This window comes from Panthera tigris, chromosome C1 (genome assembly GCF_018350195.1).
Source record: "Panthera tigris isolate Pti1 chromosome C1, P.tigris_Pti1_mat1.1, whole genome shotgun sequence".
Classification (NCBI taxonomy): Eukaryota; Metazoa; Chordata; class Mammalia; order Carnivora; family Felidae; genus Panthera; species Panthera tigris.
Genome location: NC_056667.1, coordinates 75,902,388 through 75,921,293, shown reverse-complemented (window position 1 = coordinate 75,921,293; position 18,906 = coordinate 75,902,388). Strand labels below are relative to the sequence as shown.

Here is an 18,906-nt window from a genome sequence, read left to right as displayed (position 1 = left end):
TATGCACTCAGTGTTTAAAATTATTATTGGGCTTAGCACTATCATTTATTCGCACAGCTATCTTCCTATGTAGCCACATGCTCTATGAGTATGTGTAAAGAATTTCTGGCCAGCATTATTCTTTACCCTATTTCATTAATTCATTGAACCATTCATTCAAGAAATATCTTTTCTACGATTGGCATGTTGCTGAGCTCCCTGTGAGATTCTGTGGGGAGTAAAGGATATACGTGCTTTTTGACTTGTAGAGAGGAGTGAAGCATCAAAGAGGACTTGTTCCAGATGACCTTAAAGTCCCTTGCAATTTGGATTTCCTGTGATTGTAAGGCACTTAGCATCCAGTAGACAGAGAAGTGGAACTCTGGTAGTGCTGAGGTCTGTATAGGGCCCTAAGAACCTCCAGCACAAGCCAGGCAATGCTTTCTGGGGGCTCAGCCAATAGCAGAAGTAGTAACTAGTTTATGGCAGCCTCCATTCCCTTCCAGTTCCTCACTTTTTAAAAACATACTAAGAATCCCTTACATTTGCACACTGAGTTTTAGAGTTTGTCAGGCACTTTCATACATATCATCTCAAATGATCCTTTTACTACAACTGGATAGGACAAGTGTTCTTATCCTTATGATGAGGACACTGAGGCTCAGAGACTAAGTGAATCGCCTAAGATCCCATAGGCAGAACCAGAATTCCTACAAAGAGCTAAGAGCTAGGTTAGGAGTTCCAGGATTCTAGGGGATAAAGTGCTCCTGAATGTCAGAGTGTTCCTCCTCGTTTGGAGAGTTGTCTTAAACCAGTCTGCCTTGTTGATGTGGCACTTGGTGGCGAGAGTAGGAAGGAGGCATTTACCTGCCCACAAACCAACCCTGTGGTCCAGTATAAAGAGAAAACCCAACCTTCTATATCAGGTTCCATCCTGTCTGCCCTACATACCACGCTGACCACAGGAAAGTGCAATCTTCTTTTCCGGCCATCAGGGGCAGATGCCCCAGAGACCGTGCCACCCTCTCCCATCTTCCTGGCCAGCTCATGGCCCTGAGCCTGTGTGAGTGGCTGGCATGCAGGCTGTAACTGTACGTGATCATCTGGCTAACGATGCGCACCTATCCACCCAGATGTCAGATACCGCTGTTGCCCCAAGGGAAGAAGAGTAAACAAAGCCCTTGCCCGCCTCCATTTGGGGATGCCTCACTGTTTGAATTGCAGTGGCAGCGCTCTGAGCTAGGAAAGGAGATGGCTGGCTCCAGCAGCTCATAGAGGTGCTCCCCCACCTTTCTGACGACCACTGGGATAATTCAAAGAGAAAGAGTAAAAACTTACCCCCAGGTATGGAAAGTGAAGGTATTTCATACTGCAAGAGGTCTGTGCTTGTATTCTACAGTATGACAAGCTTCCTGTCTCCATTCCTTCACCAGTTTGTCTCCCCTGGTTCATGTGACCCCAGCAGGACCAGGCCCTTCTTCCTGAAGGGACTTTGCCTGGGAGCTCACACTGAAGCCTCTTCTTTTATCATGTCACAAGATGGCATGCCACAGTTTGTCCCACTGTATCTTGCAAGAAGCTGATATTCCAATGATGTTATTAAAAAGTGGCACCTTTCGCCACATTGTGAGAAAATCTTTCTGGTGGGGGCAAGGGGATGGCGATACATTTTCCCCAAGGAGCTCACTTCAACCACAGCATTTGATGTATGGTGACATATCTCCCACACGCTGCCACACACACACACACACACACACACACACACACACCTCACAAACACATTTCCTAGCTGAGATGGATAAGGAAGTTAAGGGACTTGTACAGGGTCACACAGAGGGACAAGGAGGTCAAGGCATTTACATGGGGGTGTAAAGCATTCAACCCACTGATTTTTGGCTCTTAGTCCTTCTCCCTGACCTCTGATTATCCCCCACCTCACCTCCTTTTCAGCTGAATAAACGTGTAATGCACACTAGAAATTCCACTGCAGTTCAGTATATCACTTATCAACAGTGGCTTTTAGCTAACAAGAATGCTGATAAATCTTACTCCCTATGGGTATTTCTCAATTCTGGGTTGTATGTTTTTATTTTTGCTTTCTTAGAACTCAAATCCGTGCTCAGCTCAGCATAAGATCCAGGTCTGGCATGCTGAGGAAAGCCTTGGATGAGGAAGTAGGAAATGGTTCTCATTCCAATCTCATCTCCTCCTCCCTACTGGCCTCAGGCCTTCAGGTCCTTGTTCAGCATCACCAAGGCCCAGCTTCCTGGGAAGTACGATGGAAATTGTAATACCATACCTGCCAACCTCAGAAGGATATTGTGAAAAACAAAGGAAATCATAAGCTTGCAAAGTTGTGAAATGACCAGAAGGAAAAGGGACTTTTTCTCTGTGAAGGGACCATAAAATACAAGCTAGTGGGCAAGGAGTCAGGCAGCACTAGGTTCAAATCCCATTTCAGTTGTGTGCTCTTGGGAAAGTTATTTGCCTTCTAAGTGTGTGTGCAATGGAGAGATAATAAAACCCACTTGGCAGTATTGTGGGGGAGGATTAAATGAGAGTTGGTTTAAAGCTTGTAGCAGAGCACCTGGCCCAAGGATGTTTATTTCTTCCTCCTTCGTGCCCCATGGTCCATACAGCACACAGACTCTAAGACTTACAAGGCATTTCATGTCTGACTCATCCTTGAATAGCCAGTGTCTGTAAGTGGGGCTGCCACGTTATGGGAGCTCAATAAATATACTGGTGGCTGTGAGTGTATCTATAGATTAGGGATGGAAAATTAATTTAGAAGATTATTTGTAATGTTTGATACTGTCAGCATGGACTTGTCTTCCTAATTGGCAACATGGGAGTGGATTTGTCAGTTTTATTCAGACTGGAACAATTAGGTGGTAATTTGTGCATTTAGCTCATAGATTGGCTTAGGATGATCCGAATCTTGCCGCAGTTTTCTTCATGGAAAACAAATCTGACTTATTATCTGGCCCAACTCAACAGTGCAACTAGTTTCACAGCAGGAATTCACATAGACAAGTAAACACTGGGGGAAAACTCCCCTGTGAAGTAACCACATGCCTAGGCAGGGCTGTCTCCTAATTTAAGAGCCAATTTTTAAAATAACTGTCAAATTAAGCTGGCTAATTGCTCTGGTCTCCATCTCGTTGGCCACAGGTAGAGAGGAGGGGACTGATTTCAAAGGTATAAGGAAGATCTGCATAAAAGAGATCCAACAGTGCCCTCAATGAAATTATATTTGGCAACATGGATGACAATATGTTTTTACGGAGTCCATTTTTCTATCACTTTTCCTGGTATTTTTGGAAAGTGATTATGGATGGATTTGTTTTTATTTGATTATACATGCATCATCATTTTTTTTAATGTTTATTTATTTTTGAGACAGAGAGAGAGACAGAGCATGAATGGGGGAGGGTCAGAGAGAGAGGGAGACACAGAATCTGAAGCAGGCTCCAGGCTCCGAGCTGTCAGCACAGAGCCCGACGCGGGGCTCGAACTCACGGACCGTGAGATCATGACCTGAGCCGAAGTTGGACGCTCAACCGACTGAGCCACCCAGGCGCCCCTCATGCATCATCATTTTTAATATTACTCATAAAGTTGTCAAACATAATTTTTTCTATTAGATTTACCCCTAAGTTAGCTTCAAATAATCTTGACTTTAAAAAAAAATTAAAATATTGTACTAGGCAAGACTGAAGCCAAAGGGTTAGATACAGAATGTAGAAAAAAGCAAAGGGAGGAATATATCCTAAAGCTTTGAGAAGTTAGGCTTGAATATCTTTTTTCTCCTGCTCTCTGAGAAATTAATGAACAGACAACCCTGAAACTTCAAAGCTGTAACACCCTGCTTTGGGAATTACAACCTCCATCTTGGTTGTTTAAAAATGAGCACACATGGAAATGATGTATCAGCATATCTTTTCAAGTTTGTTTTTTTTTTTTTCTGTTGAAAATTAATCAACAACCCTCCAGTTATTTATGGCTTAGTACATATATAAAATTAGGGGAAAAAATTAGATCTTAAAAAAAAACCCAAACATGTTTAATCACAGTAGTAAAACATGGCCATGGCTAAAATTATAACTGTACAGATTAAGATGAAAAGCCCACCCACCTCACACTGCTTTGCAAAGATAAGAGTTTGTTTTTCCTTTCTGAAAATGTCCATGTCTATATATAAAATTATATATATATTTTTTATATATGTAAAAAGTTATGTGTGTATCTTTCCTATCCCCTTGCATTTAAGGGGTATATTCAGATGTGAGTGCTCAGGTCCGAGTTGCCCCTCTTCATCATTTTGTATATCAGACAGGATATGTGTGTGACGGTAACATTAGATTTTGAAGCCAGATTGCCCAAGCTTATAAACTGTATGACCCTAGGTAAATCACCTTAGTTATTCACCTAGAAAGCAGAGTGCTCAGATGGGAGCATTAAGTGACTGAATATAGCAGTGTCCAAACAGCTCCTGGTTCAGAACAATTTCTTAGGAATGGTAGCTACGACCATAGCCAGACCTTCTCACTCTAAAGCTCCAAAATATTGCCTTTATTCTCATCACATATATCCTCAGCTTTATACTTCCTCCAACTTAACATACATATATATTTTAATGTGGCATAAGATGTAGAGTTCTGCATTTCCTCCCTAGCTGCTCTTTCCTCCGAAGCACTGGTACTTCAAAGGCTATAACCGCTCTCCTCGAAAGCTTTCAGAACTTGGAGTGAACTCAATCACTTTCTCATTTGGTATTAGTCATGTGCTCCATTTGTGTATGGCCTATTTCCAACTGATGAGCTTATAGCTGAGCAGCCCTGCATTTTAGGAATCTTCCAGCACAAAAAAGAAAGACTTGGCTTCAGAAGGGATCGTGACTGGCCAGTTGATCCGTTAAATAATATGCCAAATACTGTGGAAATAACAAGAAGGAGAAAATTACATTCACACTTCTTTATTGGTGCCATTAACAGTGTTTTGTCATCCAGCTGATGCAGCGGCGCCATCTCCCCGGAAGCACTGCAGTGCAAGACTCTCTGGAGCCTTGTCCAACCCCTCACCCCCCGTGTCCCAGCAGCACCCATGGCTCCCAGGGTGGGGAAGGCTGTTTGAGGATGCACTAGTTCAGAGGAAGCCAGAGGACCAGGCCACTTTCAATAAGACTGTCTGGAAGTGTTAAAGCATCTCCATAGAGGTGTCATTGGAGCAGTGGTGAGCCCCCTTCTCCCCTCACCATTCTGGAGGTCAGGGGACCCCCTTTGAGCCAGGCTGCAGCTCACCCCATCAGTCTCCTGCCTCTCACTGTGCCTGCTGCTCGGCTGCTGAGGCCTTAACAAGAATAGCCCTCGGCCTCCCTTTTGTCCTCTCCCCATGCTTGTTAAAATAAATGCCTTCTTTCTCATATCAGGCAGACTGGGGAGAGGGACAGCTCTCTTCTCCCATCTCTCATCCCTCTCTCAATTCTTTCCTGGTCTGAAGCTCATTTCTCTCTCCACCCCACCCCTGCCTCCCTTTGTCCATCAGGGTCTCACCAGGATTTCATTATGTTCCAAAAACAGATAGTTGTTTAGATGGAGAATATCTCCCCAGAATAGAATAGGAAAATATAAAGTATACACTGAACTAAGTCACTCCCTAGTTTAAAGTACCTTCTAGGACTAAGATTCAAATCTTTCCAAGATGTACAGGTCCCCACAGATGTGGGTACCCTCCAGCCTCATTTCTTTTACTTTTTGGTCATCACACTGCAGCCATCAGGGTTTTCTTTCTATTAGTAATAATGACTGTCATGAGCCAAGCACACCCAGTACTTACACATGAGGAAAATGAGGCACAGATAGGTCAGTTAGACATGGCTAGTAAGGGATAGACCTAGGATTGAAATCCAGGATGCCTCCACTCTTGGCCAATACATGGTACTGCCTCTTGCCAACATTTCAAGCATGCCAAACTCTTCTCTGCCTCAGGACTTTTACACATGCTGTTCCTCTCTTACTCTTCTCTCAACCCTTGTATTGCATAACTTCTCTTTATCTCTTGGGTTTGAGCTGAGATGTTACTTGTTCAGAAAAGCCTTTCCAGAGCTGCCAACACCACCACCGTCAGTCTAAATCATTCTCCATTGTTACTCTCCATCGCAGCCCTCTCTTCTTGTCCCCAGAGCTTTTATTATCATTAACATTTTTACTTGTAATTTTTGGTACACTTACATTACTTGTTCAAAAACATTTGCTGTCCTTTCTACCAGCCCCTGTCTATTTGGGGGACTAAATTTCCCCACCTGATTGACATCAAGTTAGACCATATGACTTGCTTTGGGCAAAAGAGTGTGCTCTGGGGAAAAAATGCTAGAGCCATTGTGTGGTTTCGGCCATCACTCTTCCTCTGTCACAAGAGGGCATGTCTCAGGGGCTGCTCCTTCAGTCTTGGTCCAAAATGAAGAGGGCAGGATGCAGAGCTACAATGGACCTAATGTGAACAAAAAGTAAACCAAAAGGTCACTAGGATGTGGAGGTTACTTGTTACTGCAGCATAACTTAACCTAGGTTGACCAATACATATGCTTATGTAACATTTTCTCTCCACTGTACCATCCATTTCATGAAACCAGGGACTGTGCTTTGTTTTGCGGTCTTTATTCAGCATCTAGCAAAAGGCCTGGCACATTTAAGGACTTGACAAATATTTGTTGAATGAATAAGGAAGCAATGTATTAACACACAAGCCAGCCTGTGAAGGCTACCTTTTGGTGCATGTTATCATTCTAAGCAAGTAGTTTTTTATAAAACTAATCAACTGTCACTTTCCACTCCATTGTTCACCCCTCTACACCTTCCACACCTCCTCCCTTACTCTCTCAGCAGACATTTAATTTTGACACTGCTTGAAATACATATGCAATTACTATGTAAAGTTCAAAAATTCCTAGGAAAAAAGTCCCTTTATAAGTATTTAGTTTCCCCAGAAAAAAACAAAGAATACTCTTAAAATGTCTTCTTTCCAATAAAGAATAGCTTGTCTTCAAATGGCCAAGGGACTTAAAAGGACCTATCATAACTTTGAGTCTATTTTCTCTTCATTCAGGCAAGCTGAAATAAAATCTATGTATATATATTGCAGGAAGGTAGTACTGAATATATTCTGAAAATATAAGAAAATGTACTGGCTTTCTCTGAGCCAGAAGATATTTTTCTGCATTTCAACTATCCCTAACTTCTATAGGTGGATTCATAAGCACTTTTCCCCCCCCTTACAAGGGACTCTGCTAAACATCATGAGTAGTAGAGGAAATATGGACAGAGAAACAATGTCCTCCTCTGAAAATAGTCTAGGAAATCTGTCCATTTGCCACATCCCATGGAAGCCAGTTGTGCTAGAAGCTTCCCACCTGACCCTTGTCTTTGTAGATGAGAGTAGGACTACATCTTATTTAAGTTTGCTCCCTAGCACCTAGCCTAGGGCCTGGCACATGGTGGAGCACATAACAGAGGCTCAGTAAATGGTCAGAGTATGAATGGTTTTGTTGAAAAACATGAGAACTGGAAGTGCTGGGTAGATGTGGGCCCCTGCTCATTTACATCTTCCAGAGAATTTGGAATCCGGTGGACAGGGTGGGTGATGCACTGACATCCAACCCACCCTTGCTTCTCAAAACTCTCCTGGTGTAGGGCCTGGATTCCAACCTCCACTTGATACCACTGTTTCTACTTATTTGGATCCTGTCAGTCAAACAGTGTGGGTATCAGCCAGCCAGTAGTGGGCTGAGAGACAGGAGGGAACTACATTCTAGCACTGCTCTGCCACCAACCTGTGTGCCTGGGCCTCATTTGCAAAATGAGCCTGTAACTCAAATGATCTCTACGGTCTCTTCCAACCCTGACATTCTGTGCTATTTCTATGAAACACCCCAGACTTGGAAGGACTCTGTCTCTCACCATTGTTTTCTTCCACCTGGTCTTCAGAGTTATACGTGCACTAGACCAATTAGCTGGGTAATTGTTCCCGAGTACAAGCTTATTCCTAATTAGACAGTGTCTGAGTTCACACTACAGCAATTAACCCCCAAATGGAATAATAACTCTAGAATGAGCACAGCGTAATTGTTTTGAAGCCCACCCCTCCCCCTTACTGATTCCCCTTGGGCTACAGGAGAAGAGGAACTGTTTGCTGTGGGTTGGCCACTTTCTCCTTGACCTCTGCATGGTCCTTGCCATGTAGTACTCCATTTATGTTCATGACTGGCTTCTAGCTGCCTGGGTGTTCCTGTGGCTTGCTGGCAGGCCACTCCCTGACCTATGACATTGCAGCTCCTGTGGATTCAGTGAGAATCTCCCCTCTGCACCTACTAGCCTCCCATAGGTCACTCAGGGCCAAAACTCAGGAATAAAAATGCCACCCAGAAACATGTAGAAAATCAGATTAGGAAATGATGAGATTTATTTCCAGTCTTCACAAGATAACAGCACGTGGGTGGCACAAACATAACTGCTTTGGCCTTTTTTGCAGAACTTATGAATACACATGTAAGAGAGGAAGTGCTGCTAATATAACCCACAGTTACTCAACCACATGCTTCTCAAACAAACTGCACTTGCTACAGCACAAACAGAGCAAGCAGTGAGAATTTTCTGTTACTAAATTTGTTAAAGTGATTTGTAGGTATTTAAACTTGAGTATGTTTTTACAGTTTGAGGTAATTGGCCTACTTTAAATAACTGGCAACACACATACACTGTACTTTTTACCCCCCTTCCTTTCGCCCTAAATGTTTCCTGGCATGCTGACAGCTCCAGGCACACTCTGCATCAGGGTAGCATACGATGGGCCAGGGGTAGCATGGCCAGAGATTTGTCCCTTGCAGTAGGAAATTTGGTCCAGCAGCAGGAAAGGGGACCCAAGTCTGTTTGTGTGACTTGGCACCCAGTTCAGGGATGGGTGAAAGGTTTGTCAGCCAGAAAAGGAAGGCGTGGAGAGGAGAGCAGAGTGGCTTACAGTTACAGGTCAGAGGTAGGATCATTACATGGAAACTCCTGCTCAGCCAGTACTTAGCAGCTGTGTGCCTCGTTCTGTTACGTCTCAGTTTCTTTAGGTGTAAAATGGGGATATACTTATCTGACATTCTGTGAAACGATAAAATATATAAAGGATCTCACATAGTCCCTGGCACACAATAAGCTACAATAAATGTTGGCAACTATAAATAGTCATATTCAAGGCTGTTATTTTTACTATGTTCAGTTCTATTTGAAAAATGTACTCCTTAAAACAATTGACTTCTGCACACACACACAAAATCATGATAAACACACAAGTCTACAACAGTCTACTTAATGGTGCCCCCTAGAGTTGAATAATACACATGTGTAAAATCCACTTACCTAGAAGCAGCAACCTTGAATACTTTTAGCAATGTTTGGCCTTATGGTTTTATTATGTTATCCTGAACCATCTTCTGCAGAAATGTTTAGCAGGAATTGCTGCCTGCTATAGACTGAATTATTTCCCTTCCAAGTTCCTATGATAAAGCCCTAACCCTCAGTGTGATGGTGTTTGGAGATGGGGCCTTTGGGCGGTAATTGGGGTTAGATGAGGCCATGAGGTTGGGGCCCTCATGATGGGATGACTGCCCTTGAGAGACACCATGTTCTCCACCACATGAAAACACAGCAAGAAGATAGCTGTCTGTAAACTAGAGAGGCCTCACCAGGAACCAAATCAGCCAGCATTTTCACCTTGGACTTCCCAACCTCCAGAACTCCAAGAAAATGAATTTCTGTTGTTTAAGCCACCTAGTCTATTGTATTTGTTATGGCAGTTGGAACCGACTAAGACACTGCCCCTCCTGAGAGCTTACACAGTAATTCTGCTCTAACATGGCAATAATTCCATTGAGTTAGAATCTTGTGCTTATTAATGTTCTGTAGTGGACTGTGGACCAGTTAAGGGGCAAGGACTACATATTTTCACTGTACGCTTCCATATTTGTCTAATAAGTGACTTTTTCAAAGACATTTGTTTTGCCCCTTCCAACCTAACTAAACGCTACTGGGTCAAGGGTCAAGAGTGCATTGCACAACCAGACTGAGACATCTCTGCTCCTTGAGTTCTCAAGGACAGTGGCTGCTATTTGGTGGCCTTGAAAACACGAGGTCATTGAAATCACCTGTATATCCTACTAGGTGAGGCACAAGAAAGTGAATGGGAAAGGAAGAATTTGGCATTTAACATAGTCTGTGTGACTCATAAGAGAATTGCTCTGTAGTTGATGTGAGTGTCAGAGTAATTCCCAGTTTTCTATTATAAACGAGAATTCTCTGTGGGCAAGTGGAGCAATACGAATACTATTTGGGGCCAATATTGTGGTCTGAAAAAATATATTCAGGAGAAAATATTATGTTGATACATTTGAGTTTCTGTCATCTATAGAGTCCCAATTAGTAATAAGTTAGAATAAGATTTTACAGCGGCACCTGGGTGGCTCAGTCGGTTAAGCATCTGAGTCTTGATTTTGGCTCAGGTCATGATCTCACTATTGGTAAGATCGAGTCCTGAAATAGGCTCTGCACTGATAGTGTGGAGCCTACTTGGGATTCTCTCCCTCCCTCTCTCTCTTCCCCTCCCCAGCTCTCGTGTGTGCTCTTTCTCTCTTCTCTCAAAATAAAAATAAACAATAAGATTTCACGTTGCAGTATTTTCCAAGTATTTCACATGCATCATTTCAATAAACCTCAGAATTAGATAGGCAAGTATAGGTGTGGGAGACACCAATTATATTGTCTGCCCAGTACACCTTGCCTTTTTGGGGGAACATTTCTTTGAGTTTTATAGAACCATTACTTGCACAAAATCTTAAGGTTTTAGGGTGGTTTCTAATCTTAGAACCCTATCCCCCTGACCACAGAAGGGCACATGACCCAAGATTGACCAATCAGAGCTCTTCTCCAGTATTATTCCCCTGGGAACTAAGGAAACAGAACAACTTTCTAACTGGTGGTAGAGTTGGAATAAATTAAATAGATAGGAGTTGCCTGTGACTGTAGGTCTCATCTCATAGGGAACTCTACTTGGAGGGAATGAAGCCAACATATTGAGGGAAGCAAAAGCATGTAGGTCTCTTTTAGTTGTGACAGAAACTCAACTTGAAACAGGTTAGAAAAATAAGGCAATTGATTTTATTGAAGTTTAACATACAGTGTTATATTTGGCTTTACAACAGAATGATTCAGCAATTCTATATTTAGTGCTCAGCAAGATAAGTGTAGTTGCCCTCTGCCACCAAACAATGATATTACAATATCATTAACTATATTCCCTATGCTTTACTTTTCATCTTCATGACTTATTTTATAACTAGAAGTTTGTATCTCTTAATGTCCTTTATCTATTTCACTTATCCCCCATGTACATCCCCTCTGACAAGGGTTTTTTGGGATTTTTTTTGTCACAGTTTCCTTGTTTGTTCAATTGTTTTGTCTTAGATCTGCATATGCATGAAATCATATGGTATTTGTCTTTCTCTGACTTATTTCACTTATGTTGTAGCAAATGGCAAGATCTCATCCTTTTTTATGGGTAATATTCCATTGTATATAATAATTCCACTTATTTTAATTCTAGTATAGTTAACATAATGTTATATTAATTTAAGGTGTACCATATACTGATTCAACAATTCCATACATCACCCAGTGTTCATCACTAAGTCTAAAGTTCTCTCTTGTCTAGCAAGAGAGAGGAAGCAGGATTAAAGGCAAGAGATGGCTGATGTCCGGGTCCTTGCCACATTTTTATTAGGATCAGAAGGTTTACAAACATGGAGATGGATGTTCACAAAGCGACAATGAATCTGGGAACATTAATTCATGGACGTGAGGGAAAGAGGGTCTTGAAGATATTTGGAGTTAGGGGTTTGGGTTAATACAAAATAAAATCCTAGAGCTGGGCAGCCAGGTGGGAGGTTGTTTACAGCAGACATGAGGCACCACCTCTATTTATCTTAGCTAGCCTAGGGGATGAGACATAGGACAGGTGACCTCAGGGTTAACAAGGCACCTTCTTTTTGTTAATCATCTCTGGTTTGGGCTGCTTCACCTGCAGTGGTGGTCTATAGCCCTATTTATGTGTTTACCTAAGTTGGTACTTCCTTCCGGTGAAAGCAGCTTTCTGCTATAGTACTAAATTGGGGGCCGCTTCCACCCTGAATACCTAATCTTGTTTATTTCATATATTCTATACTGGGGCTTCTGCCCTGCCTTCTCTATATTTATTTACCTAATCTTGTTTACCCAAACTTGGGTGTGAGCATCCTATGGCTTTGTACTTCTTTATGCTTTGTTAACCCATTGGTGTAAACCCAGGAAATTTCTAAGTTTATTCCCCACACATCACAACAAGTGCAGTCTTTAATCCCCATCATCTGTTTCACCCATCCCCTCCCCATCTACCTCCCTTCTGGTAACCATCAGTTCTCTATAGTTGAGTCTGTTTCTTGGTTTGTCTCTCTTTCTCTCTCTCTTTTGCCTTTGCTGCTTTGTTCTGCTTCTTAAATTGCACATATGAGTGAAATTATATGGTATTTGTTTTTCTCTGACTCATTTATTTCACTTAGCATAATATTCTCTAGCTCCATCTATGTCATTGCAAATAACAAGATTTCATTCCTTTTTATGGCTGAAAATTATTCCATTGTGTATATATTCCTCATCTTTATCCATTCATCTAGTGATGGACACTTGGGCTGCTTCCATAAGTTGGCTATTGTAAATAATGCTGCTATAAAATGTAGGGGTGCATGTATCCCTCTGAATTAGTGTTTTGCATTTTTCGGGTAAATACCCAGTAGTGTGATTATTGGGTTGTAAAGGTGGTTTTAACTTTTGAGGAACCTCTATACTCTCTTCCACAGTGGCTGTAGCAGTAGCAGTTTGCATTCCCACCAGCAGTCCACAAGGGTTCCTTTTGCTCCACATCCTCATCAACATCTGTTGTTTCTTGTGTTTTTCATTTTAGCCATACTGACAGGTGTGAGGTCATATTTCATTGTAGTTGTGATTTGCGTTCCCCTGATGATGAGTTATGTTGAGCATCTTTTCATGTGTCTGTTAGCCATCTGGATGGCTTCTTTGGAGAAATGTCTGTTCATATCTTCTACCCATTTTTTAATTGGATTGTTTTTTGGGTGTTGAATCTTATAAGTTCTTTATATATTTGGGATACTAATCCTTTATCAGATATGCAGATATGTCATTTGCATATATCTTCTTTCATTCCATTTGGTAGGTTGCCTTTTAGTTTTGTTGATTATTTCCTTCCCTGTGAAGAAACTTTCTATTTTGATGTAGTCCCACTAGTGTATTTTTGCTTTTATTTCCCTTGCCTCAGGAGACACATCTAGAAAACTGTTGCTATGGCTGATGTCAGAGACATTATTGACTGTACTCACCTCTAGGATATTTTTATGGTTTTAGGTCTCCTATTTAGACCTTTAATCCACTTTGACTTTATTTTTTGGATGGGGTCAGAAAGGGGTCCAGTTTGATTCTTTTGCATGTAGCTGACAAGTTTTCCCAACACTATTTGTTGAAGAGACTTTTTCCCACTGTATATTCTTTGCTGCTTTACCAACCTTATAATCATACTTTTATTTCTGGGTTTTCTGTTCTGTTCTGATCTATATGTATGTTTTGTACCATACTGTTTTGATTCCTACAGCTTTTGGTATAACTTGAAGTCTGGAATTGAGATACTGATAGCTTTGTTTTCTTTTTCAAAATTGCTCTGGTTATTTGGGTCCTCTGTGGTTCCAGATAAATTTTAGGACTTTTATTCTAGTTCTTTGATATTTTTGTTATAGTTCTGTTGGTATTTTGATAGGGATGGCATTAAAAGTGTAGATTTATTTGGGTAGTATAGAAATTTTAACAGTATTTGTTCTTCCAATCTGTGAGCATGGAATGTCTTTCCATTTCTTTGTGTTGCCTTTAGTTTCTTTCATCAATGTTTACTGTTTTCAGAGTATAGGTCTTTCATCTCTTTGGTTCATTTATTCCTGGATTTCTTCTTGTTTTTGGTGCACTTGTAAATGGGATTTTTTTTCCTAATTTTTCTGCTTCATTAGTGTACAGAAATGCAAGAGATTTCTGTACATTGATTTTATATCCTGGAACTTTACTAAATTCAATTATCAGTTTTAGTAGTATTCTGGTGAAGTCTTTAGGGTTTTCTAAATAAAGTATCATGTCATCTGCAAATACTATAAGTTTTACTTCTTTGTTTTCTGACTGCTGTGGCTAGGACTTCCAATACTGTGTTGAATAAAAGTGGTGAGAGTCATCATCATGGTCTTGTTTCTGACCTTTGGGGAAAAGCTCTCAGTTTTTCACCATTGAGTATGATGTTAGCTGTGAGTTTTTCATATATAGCCTTTATTATGTTAGGTATGTTCCCTCTAAACCTATGTTAGATTTTTTATTATGAGTGGATGTTGTATTGTGTCAAATGCTTTTTCTGCATCTATTGAGGTGATTATTTATCTTTTCTCTTGTTGATGTGATGTATCATGCCGATTGATTAACAAATATTGAACCACACTTGTATTCCTGGAATAAATACTTTGGTTATGGTGAATGATTTTTTTAATGTATTGTTAAATTTGGTTTGGTAATATATTGTTGAGGATTTTTGCATATATGTTTATCAGAGATATTGGCCTGTAGTTTTCTTTTTATGTAGTGTCTTTGTCAGGTTTTGGTATTAGGATAATGCTGGTCTTATAGAATGGATTTGAAAGTTTTCCTCCTCTTCTATTTTCTGCAATAATTGGAGAAAAATAGACATTAACTTGTGTTTAAATGTTTGGTAGAATTCACCTGTGAAGCCATCTGGCCCTGGGCTTTTGTTTGTTGGGAGATTTGTGGAGTGTTTTTTTTTTTATTACTAATTGCATTTTATTGCTAGTAATTGGTCTGTTCAAATTTTCTCTTTCTTCCTGATTCAGTTCCTGAGGTTATATGTTTCTAGGAATTTATACATTTCTGCTAGGTTGTATGATTTGTTGGCATATAATTTTCATAATATTCTGTTATAATCCTTTGTATTTCTGTGGGGGCCATTATTATTTCTCTTCCTTAATTTTTGATTTTATTTTTTTTCAGTCCTTTCTTTTTTTCTTCACGAATTTGGCTAAAAGCTTATCAATTTTGTGCATCCTTTCAAAGAACCAGCTCCTGGTTTTATTTATCTTTTGTATTAAGTTTTTTAGTTTTTATATCATTTGTTTATGCTCTAATCTTTAATGTATCCCTCTTTCTACTGGCTTTGGGGTTTGTTCTTTTTGTAGCTCCTTTAGGTTTAAGATTAGGTTGTTGAATTGAGATTTTTCTTGTTTCTTGAGGCTAGGCCTGTATTACTGTAAACTTTCCTCTTATAACTGCTTTTACTATAGCCCAAAGATTTTGGACTGCTGTGTTTTCATTTTCATTTGTTTCCATGTATTTTTTCTGTGGTTTTGGTCATGATTTCTTCTCTCTCATTCATGATTTTATTTACTTGGGTCCTTTCTGTTTTCTTTTTGATAAGTCTGTCTAGGGGCTTATCTATTTATTAATTTTTTCAAAGCACCAGCTCTTGGTTTCATTGATCTTTTCTACTGGTTTTTTTTTTGTCTCTTTCTGTATCATTTATTTCTGCTCTAATTTTTATTATTTCCCTTCTGCTGACCTTAGACTTCATTTGTTCTTTATTTGAGATTTTTTTGGTTCTTAAAGTAGGCCTGTATTGCCGTAGGCTTTCCTCTTATGACTGCTTTTGGACTGTCATGTTTTCTTTTTCATATTTCTTCTTTAATTTCCTGGTTGACCCATTCATTCTTTAGTAGGATGTTCTTTAACCTGCATGAATTTGTGGTCTTTCTCAATTTTTTCTTGTGGTTGAGTTCAAGTTTCATAGTGTTATGGCTGGAAAATATGCATGGTGTGATCTCAATATTTTTGTACTTGTTGAGGATTGATTTGTGACCTAGTAGGTGATCTATTCTGAAGAATGTCCCATATGCATTTGAAAAGAATGTGTATTCTGCTTTAGGATGAAATGTTATGAATATATCTGTTAAGTCTGTCTGATCAGTGTGTCAAAGCCATTGTTTCCTTGCTGATTTTCTGCTTTGATGATTTGTCCATTGATGTAAGTGGGGTGTTAAAATCCCCTACTGTTATTGTATTGTTATCAATGAGTTTGTTTGTTATACTTTTACATATTTAGGTTCCTCAAAGTTGGGGGCATAAATATTTACAATGGTTAGATCTTGTTGGATAGCCCCCTTTATTGTGATATAGTGCCCTTCTTCATGTCTTGTTACCATTTATGTTTTAAAATCAAGTTTGTCTGATTATAAGTATCGCTACTCTGGCTTTCTTTTGATGTCCATTTGCATGGTAAATGTTTCTCCATCCTCTCACTTTCAATCTGCAGGTGTCTTTAGGTCTAAAATGAGTCTTGTAAGGAGCATACAGATGGATCTCTTTTTTTTACCTGACACTCTGTGTCTTTTGATTGGAGCATTTAGTTCATTTACATTGAGAGTAATTACTGATAGATATGAATTTAGTGCCTTTTTATTACTTGTTTTGTCATTGTTTCTGGAGATTTTATCCGTTCCTTTCTAGTCTTTGTCACTTTTGGTCTTTCTTTCCTACTTGAAGAGTCCCCTTTAATATTTCTTGCATGGCTGATTTAGTGGTCACTTAGTTTTTGTTTGGGAAACTATCTCCCCTTCTATTCTGAATGATAGCCTTGCTGGTTAGAATATTCTTGGCTGTAGATCTTTCCCATTCAGCACGTTGAATATATTATGCCACTCCCCTCTGGCCTTCCAAGTATCTGTGGAAAGATCTGTTGCTAACCTTGTAAATTAGGGTCTTCTTTTGTCTTGCTGTTTTTTAGGGTTGTTTTCTTTATATTTTAGAATTTAACTACAATGTGTCTTGATGTTGGCCTGCTTTTGATTATGATGGGAGTTCTCTCTGCCTCCTGGATTTGGAAGTCCATTTTCTTTTTTTTTTTTAACGTTTATTATTGAAAGTCAGAATCAGGGGCGCCTGGGTGGCTCAGTCGGTTGAGCGTCCGACTTCAGCTCAGGTCACGATCTCGTGGTCCGTGAGTTCGAGCCCCGCGTCGGGCTCTGGGCTGATGGCTCAGAGCCTGGAGCCTGCTTCCGATTCTGTGTCTCCCTCTCTCTCTGCCCCTCCCCCGTTCATGCTCTGTCTCTCTCTGTCTCAAAAATAAATAAACGTTAAAAAAAAAAAAAAAAAAGAAAAGAAAGTCAGAATCAGATCATGAGCAGGGGAGGGGCAGAAGCAGGTTCCAGGCTCTGAGCTGTCAGCACAGAGCCCGACGCGGGGCTCAAACTCACAAACTGCAAGATCATGACCTGCACTGAAGTTGGACGCCTGAGTGAGCCACCTAGGCGCCCCTGGAAGTCCATTTTTTCCCCCAGATTAGGGATGTTTTAAGCTATACTTTCTTCCAATAAACCTTGTGAGCCCTTTTCTCCTTCTTCTGGGACTCCTATGATATGAATGTATTATGTTTCATTGAGTCACTGAGTCCACTAGGTCTATTTTTGTGATCCAAGATTTTTCTTTCCCTCTTTTGATCAGCTTCATAATTTTTCATAATTCTATCTTCTTTATCACTTATTCTTTCCTCTACTTCTCCCATCCTTGTGGTCATTACATCCAGTCAGATTTGAATCTCAGTTATTGCATTTTTCATTTCAGCCTGACTAGTTTTTAGCTCTTTTATCTCTGTGGTAAGTATATCCCTAATGTCTCCCATGCTTTTCTCAAGCCCAGCTAGTATTCTTATGATTGTTGCTTTACATTCTGGATCAGGCATATTGCTTATATCTGTTTTGATTAGATCCCTGGCCATGACCTTTTCTTGTTCTTGCTTTTGGGATGAATTCCTCTGTCTTGGCATTTTGTCTAGGCCTGTTTTCTTCTGTGTGTCAGGAAAGCCTGTTATATTTCATGCTCCTGAAACTATATGACCTCTTCTTCATAAAGCCATTAATGTCCCAGGCCTGACACTTAAGGAAATATCTCTGGTGTGTGCTGCATGCACTGTGCTGCTGTGTTATGGGTGCTCTGTCCCTCAGGTCAGTCCTCTGCAGAGTTTCTCCTTGCCTGCAGTAGAGAGTGTTTGGACCTTGGGCAGAGTGTGGAGAGTGTTAACTAGGTGTGTTCTTGTCTGCTTGTTAAAAGAGACCTGATGTTATTTCCACTAGAGCTGAAGCTTTGCAGAACTCTATGGTCAATACATATGGTAATACATATGGTGCATGTGGGGGTTTGTGCTGGTCTTCTGGGGGATGGGCCTGTTGCACTGGGTCTCATGCACCTTGCCCAAGAAAAGCAGTACAAGCAGAGCACAGGATGTTGCGGGGAGCTTGGTGTGGACAGATTAGGCAGCCAGGGTTGGGGCTGTACTGTTTACTGAAGTTAGTTTACGCTGAGGGGCAGGGAAGGGAAATGGCACCAGCCAGCTCCTTTTTCCCTGGAGAGGGGAACCTGCTTACAGCTGTCAGGGAAACCCTCCCAGAAGAATGAATAATTTTTCCTAGTGCATCCTAGGTGTTTTTCAGATCACTGTTTTCAAACTGTCTGTGTCTGGGATGCTTGCCTTCCTGGAGCAGTGCAGTATCCTTTTGGCTCTATCCAGCCATGTTGGCTGATTTTTAAAACTCTAAACTTCAGGGACTTGATGTGGTGGGGACCTGTCCTGGTCTTCTGGGAAAGGGTCTCACTGTGCTAGGATTGATGCAAGTTTGACCAGAAGGACAGTTGCACCAGAGCACAGGAGCATGAGTTTTGGAGCAAGCACACTAAAGGGCCAGTGTCCAGGTTA

General features: G+C 40.7%; 1 long non-coding RNA gene across 3 annotated transcripts in view; it reads right to left on the bottom strand.

The window, feature by feature from the left end:
- Positions 1-4,969: 4,969 nt before the first annotated feature.
- LOC122241513 overlaps positions 4,970-18,906 on the bottom strand; it is a 166,085-nt gene continuing 152,148 nt past the window's right edge. For all 3 annotated transcript variants that reach the window (XR_006221683.1, XR_006221685.1, XR_006221684.1), the window contains one exon: positions 4,970-6,471. This is a non-coding gene — a long non-coding RNA (uncharacterized LOC122241513). The remainder of the gene's footprint in view (positions 6,472-18,906) is intronic.